This window comes from Pinus tabuliformis, chromosome 4_1, assembly GCF_031772625.1.
Source record: "Pinus tabuliformis cultivar Carrire ecotype Pingquan chromosome 4_1, CPIR1, whole genome shotgun sequence".
NCBI classification, from domain to species: domain Eukaryota; kingdom Viridiplantae; phylum Streptophyta; class Pinopsida; order Pinales; family Pinaceae; genus Pinus; species Pinus tabuliformis.
The window spans coordinates 99,360,070-99,384,183 of record NC_142303.1 but is presented as its reverse complement, the minus strand read 5'-3'; the positions used below and the strand labels follow the sequence as shown (position 1 = coordinate 99,384,183).

The following is a 24,114-nucleotide window of genomic DNA, read 5'->3' as shown; positions in this document are numbered from 1 at the left end:
ATCTTCATTTTGATTATCACCATTTTGGTCAACATCTTCTTCTCTTGCTTTACCTTGTTCTGTTTCCTCACTTTTGCTACCATCTTCCTTATTATTGATTTCCTTTAGACATACTTTAACTTCTGCACATGATTTATCTAAATGCTGAAATGCTTCTTGAATTTCATTAAACTGCTCAACGCATTCAGGACGTGAAGTAATGGCACATTACACAGCGAACAACGTTCAAAGACTCGAATCATTATATTGTGTGCCATGGCTCTGATACCACTAAAACATAAAAAATATGGCCGAAGCAAGAAAACTGATAGCTTGAAGACTTAATATGTTAAAATACATGAGGTATTTAAATTAATAATTTATTAATATGTATAAAATGTATAAGATGATGAATGTTTACAATGAGGACCCACATTTATATACCTAAGCAGGTGTCCTTTCGTGAATGGGCATGTCTTTTAGACATGCCTTTTCACTTAATTTAATGGCTATTTAACCTAATTAATATTCATATTTATTTTATTTATTTAATTGTTATGAATTGTATTCATAACAGGGTGTTTTGCTTCAAGCCATAAAGGGCTTTCTTCCACCTGTATACATGAGATTCCTGATCATGAATCTCAAACTCCTTGGGTTGTTCCAAAACTGTTGGTCGCATGAGGGGAATGGTCCCCTTACAAGATTTTCGTTAGGTACATCTCAGACATGTACCTTCATGCTCTTCTTGAATTCAGGCATCCCTATCACCATCTGACTCACATCGGGTAGGGCCCCATAGGTAGACCTCCGGTGCTATAGATGCGATATGTCAATTGACATGATCCCCAATGGACCATCCTGCAACTTGATACAAATTGCCAACCCTGAACCCATGAGAAAAAACATCTTTGAAAATTCTATTTTTTAACACATACCTTTCCATCGATGAATGCCACCCTGAAACCTTTGACTTCCATTTCCTAGATGGACACCAGGTTCTTCTTGCGATTAGGTACATAAAAAAGATTCTTGTAAATGAATAGAGTTACCTACACCCTTTTCGGGATAGGTGGCATCGACTCCAAGTATAATCCCACAGTTGTTTCCGTCTCTACCAAATTTGAGAGAGCACCCTTTTATCCGATGAGGTGCCTTGAAGCACTATGATCAATAAGTCAGACTCCCAAAGAATCTGAAGGAGAGGGCCAATACAAGATAACACTTCTTTATCTTATCAGAAACAACATTTGATTCTTCATACCTGGGATTCCTTGCTTTCTTTGAAGAGACGACCGTTTCCTTGATGACCTGCATTACATGTCATTCCTTTGATCATTGAAGATGTCCTTGGAATGATTGTTATCATCGTCAAGTGATGTGTCCCTACCTCAGTCACTCCTTCGCATAATGGCCGAACTTATTACAATCAAGGTATCTGCCTTTCCTTCCACCCTTAGATCTGGACTTGCCATTGAAGTGATCTTTAGGTAGGCCATCAGAAACTTTTGTTGTGCCATTCTGATAATATTCTCTGCTTTGACTTCACCCTTGGTGAATTTGAAGAGGGATGAGGAATCCGTTGATCATTTTTTTTTCTTTCCCAACTATCTTCGGTGATTGCTCTTTCAGTCTTGCTTGGGCATTATCTTCACCTTAGCTTTGATACCATGTTAATTTTAGGTATGTTCTATGCTTAGAGCAATTTATTTCAATTTTCATAGTTAGCTCAATATCTTTTCCAGATTAGCAATCACATCAACATTAAAGTAAATTGTAGATAGAACATAAACATAAATCGCAGAAGACAAGCCAAGACAAGAGGACAAGAGATGTGGCGCTAGCCAGGGACAAACCCCAATGTGGGGAACCCTTGATCAATTCTTCCTATGTGTTCTTCAATAGTTCAGCACAGAGAGAGAGAGATAGTACGTTTACAACAGAAGTCAACACATTGACTTTTCTAGATAAGAGCATAGATCATCTCTAAGAAGATGATACATGAGATCAGTTGAAGACATGCTGCTTCAACTGATTCTCCAAGGTGACTCCTTCACCTATCGTTGTGCTGCATTTCGTCATCATGTTGCACCTCATCGCTCTGCACCATGTTGCATGCATCATCACTATGCTGCATCTCATCACGCTTCATTAATCATGACTGTACCCATCACTGTACTGCATTATGTGCCATTGCTACACCATGTTGCTATACTGACCTATGCTCTTGCTGCACCTTGCTTGCTTGTTGTCCCTTGCTTGCTTGTTGTCCCTAGCATGCTTGTTGTTCTTAGCATGCTAGCTGTAACATTGCATGCTTGGTGTATTTGTTGCTAAGTACCATACAACTGTTCCAATGCTAGTTAGTTGTCCCTTGCATGTTGCTCTCCTTCGGAGACAGATGCTCTGGCTGTTGCGGCAGTTCCCGGCAGTTCCGGATTTTGCCCTCTGTGTCAGCTTTCCCGGCTGTTCCGGTAGTTCCTAGCAGTTCCGGCAGTTTCAGCGATTTCGATTGTTCTGGGCAGTTCCGACAATTCTGGCTATTCCCGACAATTCTAGCTATTTCCGGCAGTTCCAACAGTTCCGGCTTTTCCTGACAGTTTCGGTAGTTCCAACAATTTCGACTTTTCCCGACAGTTCCAGTAGTTCTCGGCATTTCCCGTTAGTTTCGGCAATTTCAACAGTTCCGACAGTTCCGACAATTCTAGCTATTCCCAACAATTCCAGCTAGTCCCGACAGTTCCAGCAATTCCGGCAATTCCAGCAATTCCCAGCAATTCCAGCAATTCCGGCTTTTCCCGACAATTCTGGTAGTTCCCGACAGTTCCAGTAGTTCTGGCAATTCCGACTATTCCCGACAGTTCCAGTAGTTTTGGCTATTCCGACAGTTCCGGCTATTTCGGTTATTTCGGCAGTTCTAGTAGTTCGGCTTTTCCCGGTAGTTTCGACAGTTTTGAATTTTAGCGACAGTTCCAACAGTTCCCGGCAGTTCCGGCTGTTCTTGGTAGTTCCAGTTGTTTCGGCAGTTCCGGCTATTCCCGACAGTTCTGGCTTCTGCCCTTTGGATCAGGGCAGTGTTATCCCTTAGGATCTCTCCTCCTACTAGAACCCAAAGACAAGTAGAGAGGAAGAGATCCCAAGTGTGTTGAAATGACTTGAAGGCCACCTCTATTTATACTAAAACGTTGAGCACAAGTGGTGTTTATTTGGTTGTTGCCGACCTTGACGAATTGTCCCATAACACAAATAAATTCATATCTCCATGAATACTTATCGGAATCGGATGATCTTTAGATCAATCCTACACTTCTCAATGAGAGGGATCCAAGAAAAATATCAGCTTCCATTAATAAGATGACCCACATGGAGTTTGGCCCTAGTTGCCAATTTTAACAATTACCCTCTTTTCATTCATTATTACCCTATTCATCATTTCTCCCACTTGGGTCCACATTCCTCCACTGTGTCCATATAAGGTTAGCATGGCTCTTCCCGTTGCCAACACCTTGGGTCATGGCCATCAACCTGGTTCCTACAGGTTCTGTGAACCTCCTTCATCATATAGGAACCCGTGATTGCCCTAACCCCTGGTGGGCAATGAACTACCCCACCATTAAAAGGGGGTATTCACTGGTATATCTTATACAGCATGCTCTCACCCCTTGACCCTCGAGTAGTTAATTAAAGAAAATCAAAAAAGACAAAAGGCATATAAAGAAGGGTGGAAAAATCAAGGCCGGGGCACCTCATGTACCACGATTGCTCCCTCCTATACATTATAAACTCAAGTGTGGGCTTCCATCTTATTAGCCACCTTTGTACCCCAGCATGTGACCCAGGGCTGCCCCTTCTCATCCCGTACTTCATTCACCTATCTGTCACATGCCACCGCCTTTTGAAGGATGTATCTTGACCATATCATCCCCTTTAGAAATATAAACCACCTAATAAGATTATTTGTTAACCCCATTTGGAGTTTAGGAGACATTGGCACATGGCGAAGCCCGTTATGGAAGTGCAGGCCATTATGAAGTCCCCACCTGTGGTCCATGATTTTGTAAGCTCATTTACTCGATTTCTCTAATGAGTTGTTGTACTTGAATGCTAGGGGTGTTAATCTGTTAATTTTAGGTATGTTCTATGCTTAGAGCAATTTATTTCAATTTTCACAGTTAGCTCAATATCTTTTCCAGATTAGCAGTGACATCAGCATTAAAGTAAACTGCAGATAGAACATAAATATAAATCACAGAAGACAAGCCAAGACAAGAGGACACAAGATGTGGCGCTAGCCAGGGACAAACCCCAATGTGGGGAAACCCTTGATCAGTTCTTCTTATATGTTCTTCAATAGTTCAACAGAGAGAGAGAGATAGTACATTTACAACAGAAGTCAACACTTTGACTTATCTAGATAAGAGCATAGATCATCTCTAAGAAGATGATACATGAGATCAGTTGAAGACATGCTGCTTCAACTAATTCTCCAAGGTGACTCCTTTACCTATCGTTGTGCTACATTTCGTCATCATGTTGCACCTCACCGCACTGCACCACGCTGCACCTATCATCACTATGTTGCATCTCATCACGCTTCATTAATCATGATTGTACCCATCATTGTACTGCATTATGTGCCATTGTTGCACCATGTTGCCATCTTGACCTATGTGTTGGTTGCACCTTGCTTTCTTGTTGTCCCTTGCTTGCTTGTTGTCCCTAGCATGCTTGTTGTCCTTAGCATGCTTGTTGTTGCATGCTAGTTGTCCCTTGCATGCTAGCTATAACATTGCATGCTTGGTGTATTTGCTGCTAAGTACCATACAATTGTCACAATGTTAGTTAACTGTCCCTTGCATGCTGCTCTCCTTCGGAGACAGATGCTTCAGCTGTTTTGATAGTTCCCAACAATTTCGGCTTTTCCGGCAGTTTCAACTTTTCTGGTTTTTCGGCTTTTCTGGCAATTCCGACTTTTCCGGCTGTTCCAGCGTTTCCAGTTGTTCCGTCTTTTCCGGCAGTTCCGTCTTTTTCGACAGTTCCGACATTTCTGGCAGTTCCGACTTTTTTGGCTTTTTCAGCGTTTGTGGTAGTTTCGGCTTTTCCGACATTTTCGGCTTTATCGGCATTTCCGGCTTTTCCGACATTTCCGGCTTTTCCGGCAGTTCTGACTTTTCTAGCAGTTCTGGTTTTTCCGGCTTTTCCAGCAGTTCCGACAGTTTTCGACTTTTCCGGCAGTTCCGACAATTCCAGATTTTCTTCCAGTTCCGGCATTTCCGGTTTTTCCATTAGTTCCGGCTTTTCCAGCGGTTCCGGCTTTTTCGGCGGTTCCGGCTTTTCCGGCTTTTTGAGCAACGTAGAGCTTATTCTCCCATGACTGCATTTAGATTTAGGGCATGTTATCTAGGGCAGCGTATACCCTAGGGCACTCCCTCTAACTCTTATCTTCATCAAACCCAAAACAGGGTGAAATGAGATCACAAGAGTGAGTGTGTGTATGACAAATGACTTCAAGTCCTCTTCTATTTATACTAAAACATAGAGGTTGAATAGACATGATTGTTGGGATTTTGAGCCTACATAAGTCGCTGGCCGACTTGACAATTTGTGCATAATCAAAATAAATTCATATCTTCATAAATACTTATCGGAATCGGATGATCTTTAGATCAATCCTACACCTCTCGATGAGAGGGATCCATGAAAAATATCAGCTGCCATAAATAAGATGACCCACATGGAGTTTGGCCCTAGTTGCCAATTTTAACACTCCCTCTCAAGTTCTCAACTAGGGAGAACTCCATCCGCTGATCCATATGTTCGACTGTACTATCTCTGCCATCAGTGCTCTGCACTGCTGTGCTCTGCTATGCTGAACCATGAAGAAGAATAATTGATTGAGAATGTCTCATACCATTCTCTACTGACCCGAAGTCAGTTTCATCTGAAGAGAGTGTGTCACATCACTCTTACTGACCCGAAGTAAGTTTTATTGATCCTAGATCAATATCACAAGAGAGTGTCTCAAACCACTCATACTGATCCTAGATCAGTTTCTTTGATCCCAGATCAATATCACAAGATAGTGTCTCAAACCACGCATACTGATCCCAGATCAATGGAGGTCATCCTAGCATAGGGAATATGGTAGATACAACGATGCGTCCATCGATAGAACTACTATGGTCCCTATCCTCATTTCTCTGCTCATTGATCAGATGAGAGGTACTTCCCATGAGTCCCAGACTGCATGGGTAGGATGCCTCAACAGGAGAACGAATCATCCTGTCCACAGGAGAATGAATCATCTTGTCAGTGGATGCCACCGAGAATGAATCATCCTGGCCCACAAAACGAATCATCCTGTTCCACAGTTGCCACGGAGAACGAATCATCCTAGCCCATAGGAGAACGAATCATCCTGTTCCACAGTCGCCACGGAGAGCGAATCATCTTGGCCCACAGGAGAATGAATCATCCTGTTCCATAGCGCACCACCAGGGGAGGGTGAGTTGCCCTGTGGGCGTATGTTGCTCCAGTAAGTACCCCAAGCCCCCCAGAGATTCCAGAGCTCAATGCATGCAACATGCAGGGCCCTTATAAGAAGGTCTCCCAACGATTCCAAGTTGTTCAGGAAAGTTACAGATTTGACCTTTCTTCGGGGCTTTGACAAAAAATGTCTGCAACTTGTACATCAGTCTCAATGTGATGGAGCATCCTCGGTCATCGACTTACCATATCCCAGATAAGGTAGTATCTGATGTCTATCTGCTGGAGCAATCATCGAATACGGGATTCCTTAATAATTGAATCCCACCTCTGGTTGTCACAGAGAATCATAGTGGTATTCATCATGTGTACATACAACTCACTTAAGAGCTTCTGCAACCATGCAGCTTCACATGAGATCATACTTGTAGCTGTGTATTCAGTCTCGGCAGTGCTTACAGCAACCGACTTCTACTTCCTGCTCATCCATGATATCAAAGCAGAATCCAAAGAGAACCAGCACTGAGAAGTACTCCAGTGATCCTCCACACTGCCTGCCCACTCAACATTCGAATAATCATGCAGTTTCATATTTGCGGCAGTGTATCTCAGTCCATGAGAGATTGTGCCCCGAAGATATCTCAGAAGATTCTTGGCACCAATCCAGTGAGGCTCAACCAAATATGAGCTCACCATGCTAACTGCAAAACATATGTTCGGACGGAAGTTCACCAAGAACATCAACGCGAATGAGTTTATGAAACTCAGAGGCATTTCCCAAATCTGGTCCGACATCACTATCATATAACTTCTGAAAGTTAATATCCTCGAGGTAGTCACAAGCTTGCAGTTTATCATTCCACATTCGGAATCTAACTCCCTCTTACTTCTGCAAATGGGAGGGTCTGCACCTGTCAGAAATAGGTCATCCTCATAAGGTGCTGGTATGAGAGGTCTATCATCCACAACCTTCGGGTAATGGTTTGGATCAGTTTCATTCCTAGTGAATCTCAACTTCATCTGACAACTATCAATCCTCTCATACTATGCCCGGGGAGTTTTGCTTCAAGCCATAGAGGGCTTTCTTCCACCTGTATACATGAGATTCCCGATCATGAATCTCGAATTCCTCTGGTTGTTCCAAACTTGTGGACCTACTACATGAGGGCAATGGTCCCCTTGTAAGATTTTCTTTTGGTACATCTCAGACATGTACTTTCATGCTCTTTTTGAATTCAGGTATCCCTGTCACCATTTGACTCACAGACCTTTGGTGCTATGTGTCAATGAACATGGTCCCCAGTGGACTTCTTGCAACTTGATACAACCCTGAACTCAAAAACATCTTTGAAAATTCCATTTTCAAACACGTACCTTTCTATCGATGAGTGCCACCCTGAAACCTTTGACTTCCATTCTTGAAATGGACACCAGGTCCTTGCGATCAGGTACATAAAAGAGATTCTATAAATGAATTGAGTTACCCTCATTCAATTGAGGGTTAACATTCCCTACACCCTTTCCGGGATAGGTGGCATCAACTCCAAGTATAATCCCACGAATGTTTCCATCTCTACCGAATTAGAGAGTGCACCCATCTATCCGATGAAGTGCCTTGAAGCACTATAATCTATAAGCCAAATTCCTAAAGAATCTGATGGAGAGGGCCAGTACAAGTTAACGCTTCTTTATCTTATCAGAAACAACATTTGATTCTTCATACCTGGGATTCCTTGCTTTCTATAGAGAGTCGGCCATTTCCTTGATGACCTGCATTACCTGTCATTCCTTTGATCATTGAAGATGTCCCTGAAATGATTGTTATCATCATCAAGTGATGTGTCCCTGCCATTCGGACACTCCTTCACATTATGGCCGAACTAGTTATCTGCCTTTCCTTCAACCCTGAGATCCGGTCTTCCAATGAAGTGATCTTTAGGTAGGCCATATTTTGCTGCGCCATTCTGATAATATTCTCTGCTTCGACTTCACCCTTGGTGAATTTGAAGAGAGATGAGGAATCCGCTGATCCTTTTGTCCTTTCCCAACTGTCTTTAGTGATTGCTCTTTCACTCTTGCTTGGGCATTGTCTTCACCTCAACTCTGATACCATGTTAATTTTAGGTATGTTCTATGCTTAGAGCAATTTATTTCAATTTTCAAAGTTAGCTTAATATCTTTTCCAAATTAGCAATCACATCAGCATCAAAGTAAACTGCAGACAGAAGATAAACATAAATCGCAGAAGACAAGCCAAGACAAGAGGACACAAGATGTGGCGCTAGCTAGGGACAAACTCCAATGTGGGGAAACCCTTGATCAATTCTTCTAATATGTTCTTCAATAGTTCAGCAGAGAGAGAGAGAGATAATACATTTACAACAGAAGTCAACACTTTGACTTATCTAGATAAGAGCATAGATCATCTCTAAGAAGATGATACATGAGATCAGTTGAAGACATGCTTCTTCAACTAATTCTCCAAGGTGACTCCTTCACCTACCGTTGTGCTGCATTTCGTCATCATGTTGCACCTCACCGCGATGCACCATGCTACACCCATCATCACTGTGTTGCATCTCATCACGCTTCATTAATCATGACTATACCCATCACTGTACTACATTATGTGCCATTGCTGCACCATGTTGCCATCCTGACCTATGTGTTGGCTGCACCTTGCTTTCTTGTTGCCCCTTGCTTGCTTGTTGTCCCTAACATGCTAGTTGTCCCTTGCATGCTAGCTGTAACATTGCATGCTAGTTGTCCCTTGCATGTTAGCTGTAACATTGCATGCTTGGTGTATTTGCTGCTAAGTACCATACAATTGTCCCAATGTTAGTTAACTGTCCCTTGCATGATGCTCTCCTTCAGAGATAGATGCTCCGACTGTTTCGACAGTTTCGACTTTTCCGACAGTTCCGGCTTTTCCGACTTTTCTGGCTTTTCCGGCTTTTCCTGCTTTTTTGGAATTTCCGGATTTAACGGCATTTCTGGCTTTTCCGGCTTTTCTGGCAGTTCTGGCTTTTCTGGCAGTTCCGTATTTTCCAGCAGTTTTGACTTTTCCGTCAGTTCGGACATTTCCGTCTTTTCCGGCTTTTCAGGCATTTCCGGCGTTTTCGGCATTTCCGGCTTTTCCAACAGTTCCGGCTTTTCTGACAGTTCTGGCTTTTCGGGCAGTTCCAGTTTTTCCAGTAGTTCCGGCTTTTCTGGCAGTTCCGGCTTTTCTGGCAGTTCCGACAGTTTCAACTTTTTCGACATTTCTGGCTTTTCCGACATTTTTGGCTTTTCCGGTAGTTTCGGCAGTTCCGAATTTTCCGACAATTCCAACTTTTTCGGCTTTTCCGGCTTTTTGAGCAATGTAGGGCTTATTCTCCCATTACTGCATTTAGATCTAGGGCATGTTATCTAGGGCAGCGTATACCCTAGGGCACTCCCTCTAGCTCTCATCTTCATCAAACCCAAAATAGGATGAAATGAGATCACAAGAGTGAGTGTGTGTATGACAAATGACTTCAAGTCCTCTTCTATTTATACTGAAACGTAGAGGTTGAATAGACATGACTGTTGGGCTTCTGAGCCTACATAAGTTGCTGGCTGACTTGACAATTTGTCCATAATCAAAATAATTCATATCTTCATAAATGCTTATCGGAATCGGATGATCTTTAGATCAATCCTACACCTCTCGATGAGAGGGATCCAAGAAAAATATCAGTTGCTAGAAATAAGATGACCCACATAGAGTTTGGCCCTAGTTGCCAATTTTAACATAATCTAATTGTCATTGATGTCAATATATTGAAGAAGGTAGGGACATGGTGGCAATCAATGAAGAAACCAAACAATGAAGAAACGCAACACTCAAAGACACTATGCCTTGCCTCCATTTCTGCACTAATGATGATCAGTCACATTAAATAATATTTTTCTCCATCTTAGAGGAAGAATATCATCATGAGACCCAGACCATATTTTAGAGCATACTTTTAGCTTTCTAATGAGCTATCTCATGCCCCGAAACTCCGAATATTTTAAGAGATATGATTTTTTAAAGATAATGGTATAATCGTGGCCAATAAGCCGACCTGAACATGTCAATACATGTCAGCCTCATTAGGGACACATCTATTTGTTTCTACGCCTAAAGAAGGGCATATATATGCACAAGAAACTCGACACTTTAATCATCTTCAACAATTTTAGATTGTGGAAAAGTAGAAGGATGAAGAAGTTCACATCTTGTGAACTTGCACCAAGGTTGAGGGCAGTACGAGGAAAATAGAACAATACAAGACGAAGCTTACTCACAATAGAGATTGCGGACTTCTGGTTAAATACTTTGTAGAAACAGGAGTGCGGTTTGGGCTGAGTTAACATTTACGAGCTAGATGATAGCAACACAGTCTTCACTGCGGTAACATTCTTGTGCACATTCAAACTGCTGGAGTCTGCGGTGACTTTTCTGTGCACTTTCAAATACATCTCTGGTAAGGAAACAGGGGTTAAACCTTGGGCTATTGCACTGTGTTACGATCTGGCTTATACCAACTACAAAGGAGTGAATTCTGGTCTGAGAAATAACATTGGGTTAATTTGGAACAGGAGTATTGACATGATGTATAAATCATTGGGTATGAATATTGGAGCAGTTTAAACAGTGGTATTGGTGCAACAATGGTTCAGTGGTATAACTTGGGTTCTTGTGAATAGACTTGGCACACTCCTTGATATTAGTTTTGAAGACCATTTAAGCAGTCCTTTTGCATATTGTGAAGAAGAGTTTAAAATTGTTTTGAGCCGAGTTTGGAGATCCGTGGAGCTGCTTTGGAGAATTATTGAAGACCTATTGAAGCAATCATGGAACAAACATTGTAGCACTCGTTGAGCAGACCTTGCAGTTACCTTTAATAATCCTTGAAGTATTTTGGAATGATTCTGGATCCGGAACATTTGCATAGCTGTTAGGAATCATGGAGCAACCCTTTGAAGACATTTGTTAGAATAGATTTTTTGAAGCATCAGAGAAGGATTGGTGTGCTTGGGGTAGGTGCCCATAAATTCAAGGTTGGGGCCTTGGTGAAGATAGGGTCGAAGCCCTAGACGTCGGAGCCTCATTAAGTCCAAGTTGGTGCTTGGTAATCGTTGTACACCTTCATTTGTAAAAGGATATTTTGTCCTTTTTCATTAATAAAATTATTCATTTATTTGATTTTAATTGTGTAGAATCTAACTGGTTAACAATTGAAAGAAATACTGATTCACCCCCCTCTCAGTATTTCGAACAATTGTTATCAGAGCCAACTTCTTCACTATCATCCTAACAACTGGAAGAAGGATTCTTAGGCACAATGAAGAATCAAGAAGTGATAGGGAGGGTTCCTGTGTTCGATGGAACAAACTTTGGTTTTTGGAACAAAAGGATGTCCTATTATTTGATGTCCCTTGGACCCGAAGTTTGGCATTCGGTTTTGAATGGGTACACTGCTCCTTCCACTCTTCCAATTGACCAAGACGAAAGGAAAGCTTACAATGAAAATGCCAAAGCCTTAAAGTCCATCACTAGTGGAATCACTGATTTTGAATTTACAAAAGTCATGAATTGTGACTCGGCCAAAGAAGTATGGGATAAGCTAGTTAGCTTATACGATGTGGACTCCAATGTTAAGAAGGTAAAGTTTCAAACTCATAGAAGGCAATTCAAAAGTCTGAACATGGATGATGAAGAAGATATTTCATCATACTTTCTCCGAGTAGCTGAAGTGGTCAACTCTCTTAAAGGATTGGGAGAAAATATTGAAGAAAGCACTGTTGATTAAAAGGTCTTAAGATCTCTCCCTGACAGATTTGACTCCAAAGAAAGTGCTATAGAAGAAATGAAGGACCTTGATACTCTCAATATGGGTGAACTTCATGGAATCCTCATTGCCTATGAGATGAGAAAAGTAATCCCAAGTTCCAAAGATGCAACATTCAAGGCCTCAAAATCAAAAAAGGGGAAAGGATGGAATATCAGCAATGATGACTCTGATGTTGAATCCGAATTGGCGCAATTTGTACGAAGACTAAAGAAAGGATCCAAGCTAAAAGGTAACTAGCCTCTTATTTGTTTCAAATGTGGAAGAATACGTCATTATGTTGCAAAATGGCCTCTTAAGCATGATAGTGATGATGACGAGGGTTCTAAAAGGATGGTGTATGTTGTCACTCAGGTTGTCCTTAAAGCTCCGGAAAAGGATACGGCCGAGGTAACCACAGACCAACTTTGGATTGCAGGTTCTAGCCAACCTGCAATCAGAGAGGGCTCTCTCTTTATGATTTAGCTTTGTTTAAAAGGATTTTAGGCTAGGTCTCGAGTTCAGAGGGTTTTTGTTTTGTTTTGGGTGGGAAAATTGATGTGTTCAGACAGAGAGGCAAGGCATAGTCTGGAAGTTTCAAACCATTGGGCGTGGAGTCAAGGAGTCGGACTGCTGGTGCGTTTTCTTGGTCACAAGAGAAATAAGGAGCAAGGTAGCTGCTCATGAAACAACACTTAAAGCTTAAAAGGATGGAATGAGGGATAAGGAATGAGAGGCAACAAAGAATCTCTCACTATGCTTAAAGGGGGAAAGTGAATGAGCTCTATCTAGGAGCAGTTAAGAATTCCTAGACAACTGTCAAAGATGAATGGATTAGGGGAAATATGAGCCGAAGGGAATTCATATTCATGACTGATCCAGAGGAAAACATAAAGAAACAGCAGAAATTGAGCATAGAGAGTATTTAAACTAATTCTAAGCTATTCTTTCTTCCTGCTATTTAGACGGTATATCAAATGGAAAAAACAGAGATAGGAAAACTTATTGAGTCATGTTGCAGCACATGAATTCCAAATTCACTTCTTGAAACCATTAGACACAGAGCAGACAATCTTTCCTCCAAGCTTTTCAGCAGTCTTTGATTACAGAAAACATATCAGGTATACAGTGCGAGTCTCCGTTGAAAAACTATCAACCAACCCCCCCTTTAAACGATACAGAGGGTGGTATATATAGGGAAGATTTATCCAAAATTATCTATTACAGCCGACCTAATAGGTCTGACAGAAAATTGATTACTTTAACCTAATCCTATCTAGAAATAAATGCCAGAAAATATCTTTGAGCTTTGCTGGGGGCAGCTGTATCAAAATGAGTTAATATCTGTCCTGGTGGCTCTGTGCTCTTCATCTGCTATAACTGTGCATTGGTCTTTGCACCCTTGCTGTTCGGCGGTTTTAAATGCCTCTGACTGTGATTTGAGAGCTAGGATGGGCTTACTCCTCTTGATTTGACTTTCTGGGGGGCTCATCAATGTTTAAGTGCTTCGAGCCCCTTAAAAAATCTTCGACTGATACTCTTTGGCTCTCCTTCTTCCTCTGATACCCTTTGGCAATAATTTGATGCTGTTCTGAGGTGCTGTGGGTCTTATTCACAAATAAATGGCCGTTGTTCGGCCTCTGTTTCTTTCGAAACTGTTTTCAGCCCGTTCTGGCAAGCTTCGCGAGGAAAAATGGGTCATTCGGCGTCTTTCGGGCTTGCTGGGGGCCGCAGAATGAAAAGATTCCCTGAAGATTCCCCATTCAGGCCCAAAAAATCTAGCGATGAGCGATTTGCGCAAATCGCTCATCAAAAACTGCCTCAGAATCGGATTCCGGGGCTCCGAAGTGCGATTTTCGCGCCTTTGCGCCCAAAAAGTGCTGATGACGTCAGCATGATGTGACATTGTACGGCGGGTGACGTCAGTAGGACGACGTGGCGGGATGACGTCAGCATGACGTCATCATGTACGGATGGTGACGTGGCAGGGATACGTGGCAGTGACGTGGCAGGAGGCCACGCAGGCAGGTGACTCGACATAGTGACTGGGCAGGGGGTGACGTCACTGGGCAGGCGGGTGACGCAGGCAGGGGCGGTTTCCGGTTTTGTGGCGCACCGCTTATGGTCAACGGTGGTTTCGGGGGAGAGGGCTCCGCCACGGCCCAACGCTTGACGCGTGGCGGGAGGTACGGCGGCAATACCGCCCATCTCCCGGACGCTAAAGCTCGGGCGTTTTGGAGATGGGACGGCCCGCCCACCGTAGATCTGCGGGGCGGGAGATCCAACGGTTGGCGGTAGATGCGAGGCGGCGGCGGGTTAGCGGGCGGGGATATTCGCGGGAATATTCCCATTTAAATATAGCGCGCGGTGGGTTTAGACTTAGGAAATGGCGGGTTTATGGGTTTTTTGAGCGCGGGTTAGCAATTTATGCCCAAAACTTGGGGTAAAGGGATAAAAAGTGGGTTTCTGAGGGTTTTTGAGTTAAGGAAGAGGTTATTAGTCTGACCAGGTGTCAGATTAATCCCTGCTGTGACTCGGATGGGCTAAAAACAACCCCAGATAGACCATTTTTTCCCGGACTTTATAAAAATATGGCTATATTGCCAGGGAGGGAATATTTACATAGGGGAGTTTTATATGCATAGTTTAATAGGGGAATGGGAAAACTGATAGGGATTTATATAATACTGTTAGTAGTTAATATGAAGGTGACCAGCAAGCGCTAAGGTCAGGGGCCTTAGGCTAAATTTGGGAAAAAAGACTTGTAGAGAACTGAGATCCTTGGGTGAAGCAGATCTTCACCAAGGCAACTGATATGGAGTATGATAAGACTAAGAGGCAAGCAGATCTTGACCTCTTTGGGAAGTTAGTAAGTGGCTTTGGGGAGTTTAGAAGAAAGGGGAGTTAGTGATGTTCACCTTTGAGCCCTTTTGCATAAAATTGCCTGCACTGTGATCTGAAAAGATAAAACACTTTGTACCACAAAACTGATCACACATTATCATTCTGCGACCACACAACTACCTACCCAGCCTACTTTTTTAACATTTTTTCTTCTTTTTTTTTTATGGGTGGGTGCATTTAGACTTGCAGACCCAGCTTTACAATTTTTCTTTTTTCAATTTTCCTATCTAAATCTACACTTATTTCTGCTAGGGCCCAGATTAAACAGTTGGGTCCCTTTGATTCTCTACTTATCTACTAATCTGCCAAGATTTAGCTGTTTGGGCAGATACATTCTCTATATTCTACAACAGGAAATTGAAATCTGGGGAGACCAAGATTTAGCTGTTTGGTCTTCCCTTAACTGAAAAAACTCATCACAAATAGAATACAGCAGTGGCATTTGGACCAGCACACTTTCATTGCTTATTGTGGAAATATGGAACACTGCAGCTTGCAGAGTATGACATATTTGGCATGTAAAAATGTCAATCATGAAAAATGAATACCTGCTGCAGCAGGAGGCTAACAGTATACAAAAAGAAAGGGTTTAATAAGAAGAATTTCTTCTCTAAGCAAGATGAGTTTGATGAAGATGACTTTGTAGTCATAAAAGTGAAATCAACTAATAATTTCCCTCAACGCAAGGGAGGTAAAGATGAATTAGATGAAGAAAATGACTATGCTAGAAGCCAAGAAGTATTATTCATGGCATTCACAAATGATGATGATTCAAGACTAGAAGGAAACGTAGATGAATTGTTAATAAGTGCCATTGAAGAAAATGAGAAATTACGAAATAAAATCATTTCTGTCAAGGCAGAAAAGGAGGAAGCAAAAGGAAGGGAAGACCTCTTGGAAAATAAGCTAAAAGAAAAGGAAAAAATCTATGAAAATCGTGAAGCTGAAATATTATCTCTGAGAAAGGAATTGGAGCAAGTCAAAAGTGTTGGGAAAACTCTCAAACACTTGACAATATTCTTAATGCTCAAAAACCTCAATATGAAAAATCTAGGATTGGTTTTAAAGGAGAATCATCAAGTACTAAGGATAATGCAAGAAGCTACGTCGACATACTTTCGAGCAATGCAAAAGAATAAAAATCATCTCATCAAAGGCCCACCTCAAATCCAAAGAATGAAGAAAAAGTAACTCCAAGGAAGAATGTTGATTCAAATCATGGCTATTACAACAGGTACCAAACTATCTTTTTGGGCATTGTTATTATTGTAAAAATTTTGGTCATCAAGCTAAACATTGCATGGCTCGTATGAATGAAGTACCAAGATTGAAGGACCAAACAAACAAACCATGTGGTCTCAAAGGGCAAGGACAAATCAAGACCTACAACTCTTTTGATCCTTTTGCCAAATTTGATCCAATTTTCTCATTATGTAATGATAATGGACATAATGAACAAAATTCCCCCCTCAAAAGAAGAGAAGCAAAAGATGAGAATCTCAATACGGATAAATGTGGCTTAGTTGTATGTGCTCATAGTGATGAAAATCATTGGTTTGTGGATAGTGGGTGTTCCAAACATATGACAGGGGACAAAAGGAAGTTTGTCTCATTGAACAAAAAGGAAGGAAATGTATCCTTTGGAAGTGGATCTGCCAAAATTGCTGGAAAAGGAACTATTACCCTTATTAATGGAAAAGGAAAGGCTCAAAATGCTTTCCTGGTAGACGGGCTCAAACACAATCTCTTGAGTGTTAGCCAAATCTATGATCAAGGACATAATGTTGTCTTTAGCACTAAATATTGTGAAATAAGGAACTCTTCCTCAGGAGAACTTGTGGTGAAAGGAGTTAGAACATCAAATAACATCTACATTCTGAACAAAATTCAAGAAGATAAATGTTATCTAAGTCAAACAGATGAAAGCTGGCTATGGCACAAGCGACTGGGGCATACAAGTTTTGATAACTTGATCAATATTAGCAAAATTAATGCAGTAAGGGACATTCCAAAGATGTTCAAACCAGATCAAGTTGTATGTGGCCCATGTCAACATGGCAAGCAAACTAGAACCAACCACAAGACTAAGGAGTTCTCAACATCAAAACCTCTAGAGATCATTCATGTAGATTTATGTGGGCCAACTAGAACTCCAACACTCCAAGGAGAAAGGTACTTTGCTTTATTTGTTGATGACTATACTAGAATGATGTGGGTATATTTCATAAAATATAAATCTGAAGCATTTGAATGTTTTAAGAATCTTAAAGCTCTTGTAGAAAATGAAAAGGATTCTAAGATTAAATGTCTTAGAATGGATAGAGGGGGAGAATTCACATCAAAAGAATTTGATGAATTTTGTAAAGTACATGGAATCGAAAGAGAATGCTTTGCCGCTAGAACACCCAAGCAAAATAGGGTAGTTGAAAGAAGAGACCAAACTGTTCAAGAAATGGCAAGAACAATGTTACTAACAGCTGCCTTACAGTCAAAATTTTGGAGGGAAGCAGCCGGGACAACAGTTTATACCTTGAATCGAACTCAACTAAGACCAAATAATGAGAAGACTCCTTATGAATTATGGAAAGGAAGACCTACTTTAGTAAAATACTTCAGAACTTTTGGAAGCAAATGCTTCATAAAAATCAATGATGACTCACCAAGAAAATGTGATTCTCGGGTTGATGAAGGAATATTCCTTGGATATTCTACTAGGAGCAAAGCTTACATGTGCTACAATAATCGACTATGGAAAATAGTGGAAAGCATTGATCTGAAGATTGTTGAAGCTCTTCCAGAAAAGGAAATTGAAAATCATGAAGTTGACCCCCTCATTGAAGAGTGAAGAAGAACTTGAAAAAGAGGAAAAGGATCAAGAAAAACAAAAGGAAAAAGAACCATCTCAAACTCCTTTAAAAGTGAAATTCCACCAGAAACATGACTCGGAAGAGCAGATTATTGCAATGTAGACGAGGGGATACAAACCCGAAGAAGGATGACAAGTACACCAAGGAAAAATGATGTTGCTCTCCTATCTATTGTAGAACTAGAAACTTTTACTCAAGCAAGTAAGGATCTTCATTGGGGGGAAGCCATGGAAGAATAAATGTCTCAAATCGAGAAGAATGAGACATGGGAGCTGGTACCTCGTCCAAAACAAAAAATATAATTGGAACCAAGTGGGTGTTCAAAAAAAAATGAATGAAGATGGACAAATCATCAGAAATAAGGCAAGGCTTGTTTGTAAAGGTTATTCATAGATTGAAGGAATCAACCTTGAAGAAACCTTTGCACCAGTAGCTCGTATGGAAGCTAGAAGGTTGTTTTAGGCATTCGCTTGCTCAAAAGGATTCAAAGTCTATCAAATGGACGTAAAATCAACATTTCTGAATGGGGAACTCAAGGAAGAAGTCTACATGGAGCAACCAGAAGGGTTTGATATAACAAAAGGAAAAGACTTTGTTTGTAAGTTGAAAAAGGCATTATATGGGTTGAAACAAGCTCCTAGAGCTTGGTACGCAAGATTGTATCAGTATCTATGACAGCAAGGCTTCAAAAGGGGGTGGCAGGAAGTAATCTCTACATGAAGATGGACGAGGATAAGTTACGAGTCACTCTTGTCTATGTTGGTGATCTGATTTTTGCTAGCAATAATGATGAGATAAACCATGAGTTTGCTCAAAATATGTCAAAAGAGTTCGAAATGCCGATGATTGGTGAGTTATCTTACTTCCTTGTACTACAAGTATCTTAAACCACAACAGGCATGTTCATATCTCAAACAAAATATCTTAAAGACATGCTTAAAAGATATGGGATGGAAGACTGTGAACCTATGACCACACCAATGACCATACATTGCAAATTGAGCAAAGATGATGAATTCCCCTCGGTAGATGCAACTCTTTACAGGTCAATAATTGGAGCTCTCCTATACTTAACTGCTACAAGACTTGACATTTTGCAAGCAGTAGGAATGGTAGGAAGATTTCAATCAGCGCCTAAGCAACCCATTTGTTAGCTGTAAAAAGAATTCTCAGATACTTGAAATGAACTCTTAATTTTGGTGTTTGGTACTGTGATTGCATACACCGATGATGATTGGGCCGGAAGTGTCGATGAGCGGAAAAGTACTAGTGGAAATGCATTCTTCCTGGGAGATTGTCTAGTATCTTGGCTTAGCAAAAAACAATCATCCATATCACTATCTACAACTAAAGTCGAGTATATAGCTGCTGCAGATTGTTGTACTCAAATATTATGGATGAAGGAAGCTCTAAAAGATGTCCACACAGCCAATCACCATTTATTGTGACGACACAAGTGCTATCAGTGTCAGTAAAAATCCAGTGATGCACTCAAAGACCAAACATATACCAATCAAATATCATTTTCTCCATGAACAAGTGTCCGAACAAAACATCAAGTTGGAATATATCAATACAAAGGAGCAAATCGCAAACATTTTCACCAAACCCCTTCCTCGAGAAGCATTTGAACATCTTCGCCAAAAGATGGGGGTTATTACTCTAGCATTACACTAAGGTGACTCTTAAGATGCCGCATGACAGGAGGAGCAGTTCGACATGGGGAGTCCTTGTGCACTCCTTTGCCATTGATGTCAAAGGGGGAGAGAAGAAAAATATTTCCATCCAATGACAAAGGGTGAGATTGTTAATCTAATTGTCATTGATGTCAATATATTGAAGAAGGCAGGGACATGGTGGCAATCAATGAAGAAACCAAACAATGAAGAAACTCAACACTCAAAGACACTCTGCCTTGCCTCCATTTCTACACTAATGATGATTAGTCACATTAAATAATATTTTTCTCCATCTTTGAGGAAGAATATCATCACGAGACCTAGACCATATTTTAGAGCATCCTTTTAGCTTTCTAATGAGCTATCTCATGCCTTGAAACTCCAAATATTTTAAGATATATTATTTTTTAAAGATAAGGGTATAATCGTGGTCAATAAGCTGACCTGAACATGTCAATACATGTTGGCCTCATTTAGGGACATATCTATTTGTTTCTACGCCTAAAGAAGGGCATATATATGCACAAGAAACTCGACATTTTAATCATCTTCAACAATTTCGGATTGTGGAAAAGTAGAAGGACGAAGAAGTTCACATCTTGTGAACTTGCACCAAGGTTGAGGGCAGTGCGAGAAAAATAGAACAATACAGGACGAAGCTTACTCCCAGTAGAGATTGCGGACTTCTGGTTAAATACTTTGTAGAAACAGGAGTGCGGTTTGGGGTTGAGTTAACATTTACGGGCTAAATGACAGCAAGACAGTCTTCACTGTGGTAACCTTCTTGTGCACATTCAAACTGCTGGAGTCTGCGGTGGCTTTTTTGTGCACCTTGGAGCCTTCCTGCGCACCTTCAGATACATTTGTGGTAAGGAAACAGGTGCTAAGCCTTGCGCTATTGGACTGTGTTACAATCTGGTTCATACCAACTACAGAGGAGTGAATTCTGATCTGAGAAATAACATTGGGTTAATTTGGAACAGGGGTATTGACATGATGTATAAATCATTAGGTATGAATATTGGAGCAATTTAAACAGTGGTATTGGTGCAACAGTGGTTCAGTAGTATAGCTTGGGTTCTTGTGAATAGACTTGGCACACTCCTTGATATCAATTTTGAAGACCATCAAAGAAGTCCTTTTGCATATTGTGAAGAAGAGTTTAAAATTGTTTTTGAGCCGAGTTTGGAGATCCATTGAGCTGCTTTGGAGAACTATTGAAGACCTATTGAAGCAAAATCTTAAAGCAAACATGGAACAAACATTGTAGCACTCCTTGAGCAGACCTTGTAGTTACCTTTAATAATCCTTGAAGTATTTTGGCATGATTCTGGATCAGGAACGTTTGAGCAACTGTTAAAAATCACGAAGCAACCCTTTGAAGACATTTGTTGAAATAGATTTTTTGAAGCAACAGAGAAGGATTGGTGTCCTTGGGGTAGGTGCCCCTGATTTCAAGGTTGGAGCCTTGGTGAAGATAGGGTCGAAATCCTAGAGGTTGGAGCCTCATTAAGTCCATGTTGGTGCTTGGAAATCATTGTACACCTTCATTTATAAAAGGATCTTTTGTCCCTTTTCATTAATAAAATTATTCATTTCTCTGATTTTAATTATGTATAATCTAACTGGTTAACAATTGAAAAGAAATATTGATTCACTCCCCTCTCAGTATTTCCAGCAAGGGGACGCATTGCATCTTATACAGAATTGTAGATGGTCTCCATTTTGGGTTTGGTCTCCTTATATGGGGTCCTAATCCTCCAGAGGGATACATTGGCACTTGTAGGATGTGCGTTCAGAGCCATGGGCCTCCATAGCAACAGTTAACAATCCATGGATCCCCAAAGCCATTCAGAGATTGCTCGTGGTTCACTTAGTGGAGGAGGAAGATGCACCTGATCCATTATGCCCAACTGGTCCCAGATTTACACCATACACTTCGCATATGATCCAGGCCTTGCATGATGATGTGGCACCACCTACACCACCATCCTAGCCCTTGCAGGCGATCTACAGGCATCTTCGATTTGTTTGGAGACCCATGAGGACACTTGTGTGCCCCCACATATCATTTGGAGCATCGCAGGTTATTACAAGGGGCCAACCCCTTGTCCATTGCTTTTGAGGGTTCTATTCTTCATTGTGGCACCCATGGACCTCATTAGGCCTCTTAGAGGGCCCTACGACATGCATATATTATTATTTGACCTCTTGAGAAGCTTATTTTTTCATTTAAGAGCTAGTTTGGTGGGCTTGTCACCAAAAGTTGAATTATTAGAACATTATTTTATTTTTGGGGCTTATGTAGGGCAAGGACACTAATTCATATTCCTAAGTTGTGTATAAATACAAGTGACATGAGATCATTTGCTCATCATTACTTCGGATTGGATCTCTTATCTCTCCCGAGATTTTCGCACTTTTTATAGAGGATGAATTGGAGCTTTATGGATGAGTTTTGATGTGTGGATATTGGTCTATCTTCTCTTGGAGCTTCTCTCTTGTCAATTGTGAATGGTTGGATATACTCTGTTACATGTAAGTCCATGCTTTTTAATGTTATTCTTGTTTACTTTTGTCATATACGTCGGTGTTAATTTTAGATAACAATGGCATGTTCTATTCTTTAGAGCAATTTACTTCAATTTTCTTATTAGCCCAATATCAATTTCCATGCAGATACAACATAAATAATAACCAAAAGACAAGACAAGACAAGAGCACACAGAATATTTGGCGAATGCCAGGGAACAACCCCAATGTGGGGAAAACCCTTTGATCAAATCTTCTTATTATTCTTCAAAAGTTCAGTAGAGAGAGTACAATATACAAAATTTACTTTCCCAAACATAGTGAAATTTGTTTTGTCAAACTGCAGGCAACATGATGCTCAACCAGAAAGTCAATGCTGGTCAAATCAACATAATTACTCGTCCAAATCAGCGTGGTCAAACCTAGTCAATTTGGTCTCCAACAACACTCCAAATGGACCCAAAACAGTCTTGAAGAAATCGGTCAAACTTGTTCAACACACAGTCAAACTTGCGGTCAATGTTGGTCAAACTATCCAGAAATCATCGAAATATGTGCCAAAGAATACGGTTTGCCCAAATAGAAATTCTCCCAAGAAAAACACAGTCAAACAGGGTCAAATGCTGCCCGGTAAACGCTGGTCAAACTTGCTGCAACTTGGTCAATGCAGGAAAATAGAAACATAGTCAACCCTTCGCACGTGTGGAGGAGAAGAAGGCTGTCTTGAAATTTGTATGATCCAATCAGATGAGGAGAGAGAGATATGTGTGTGATGATGAATGCCCAAATGAGGTAGACACTCCTATTTATATGCAATGTTGAGGGTGAAGGGACATGGATTTTGGGCTTGTTGAGCCTACATTAGATTGCTGTCCGACCTTGACAATTTGTCCATAAAAGAAATAAATTCATAATTCCATTTATACATGTCAGAATGAGATGATCTTTAGATCAATCCTACACCTCTTGGAAAGAGGAATCCAATAAATATCATCTCCATCATATGAGCTGTCCAAGGTGGAGTTTGGCCCTAGTTGCCAAATTTAACACACCCTCTCAACTAGGGAGAACTCCCCCTGCCGAACCATCTGACAATCTGTACCATCCCTGTCATCCTTGTTCTGCTCTACTGAACCATGAAGAAATAATGAAGAAGAAACGATCGAGAGTGTATCATACCACTCTCCACAGACCCGAAGTCAGTGTCCATTGATCGCAGATCAATATCAAACATTCTAACATAGGGATTACGATAGTACATGATGAGTCCATCGGTAGTACTATGGTCCCTAACCTCATTTCCCTACTTATTGGCCAAATGAGAGGTACTTCCCATGAGTCTTGGACTACATGGGTAGGATGTATCGGCAAGAGAAGGTGAACCACTCATCCTGCTCATATGCCATAAGAGAAGGTGAACCACTCATCCTATGCATATATGAACCATCATGGGGTATCACAAGGGAAGGTGAACCACTCACCCTATACACAACACACCACTAGGGGAAGGTGAACCACTCACCCTATGGTTGCTCATCACTCCAAGAAGTACCCCCAATCCCCCCGGAGCTCCCAAAGTTCAATATCCAACTCAAACAGGACCCTCATAAGAGGGTCTCTCCACGACTCCAAGTCGTTCATGGAAGGTTAAGAATTTGACCTTCACTAGGGGCTTCGTAAAAATATCTGCGACCTATTCATCAGTCTTGTCCATCATATGAGCTGTCCAAGGTGGATTTTGGCCGTAGTTACCAAATTTAATAGTTGGACTGGGATTTTCGCTATTCTAGGGCTAATTGCTACATGCATTCACTGCTTAAAATTGTGGAA

At 41.1% G+C, this 24,114-nt stretch overlaps 1 protein-coding gene across 2 annotated transcripts in view; it reads left to right on the top strand.

Annotated features, from left to right (window-relative positions):
• The window catches only part of LOC149174412 (nicotinamide adenine dinucleotide transporter 1, chloroplastic-like), a 237,082-nt gene that overhangs the window by 194,152 nt on the left and 18,816 nt on the right, over nt 1-24,114 (top strand). The gene's annotated exons all lie outside the window — the stretch shown is intronic.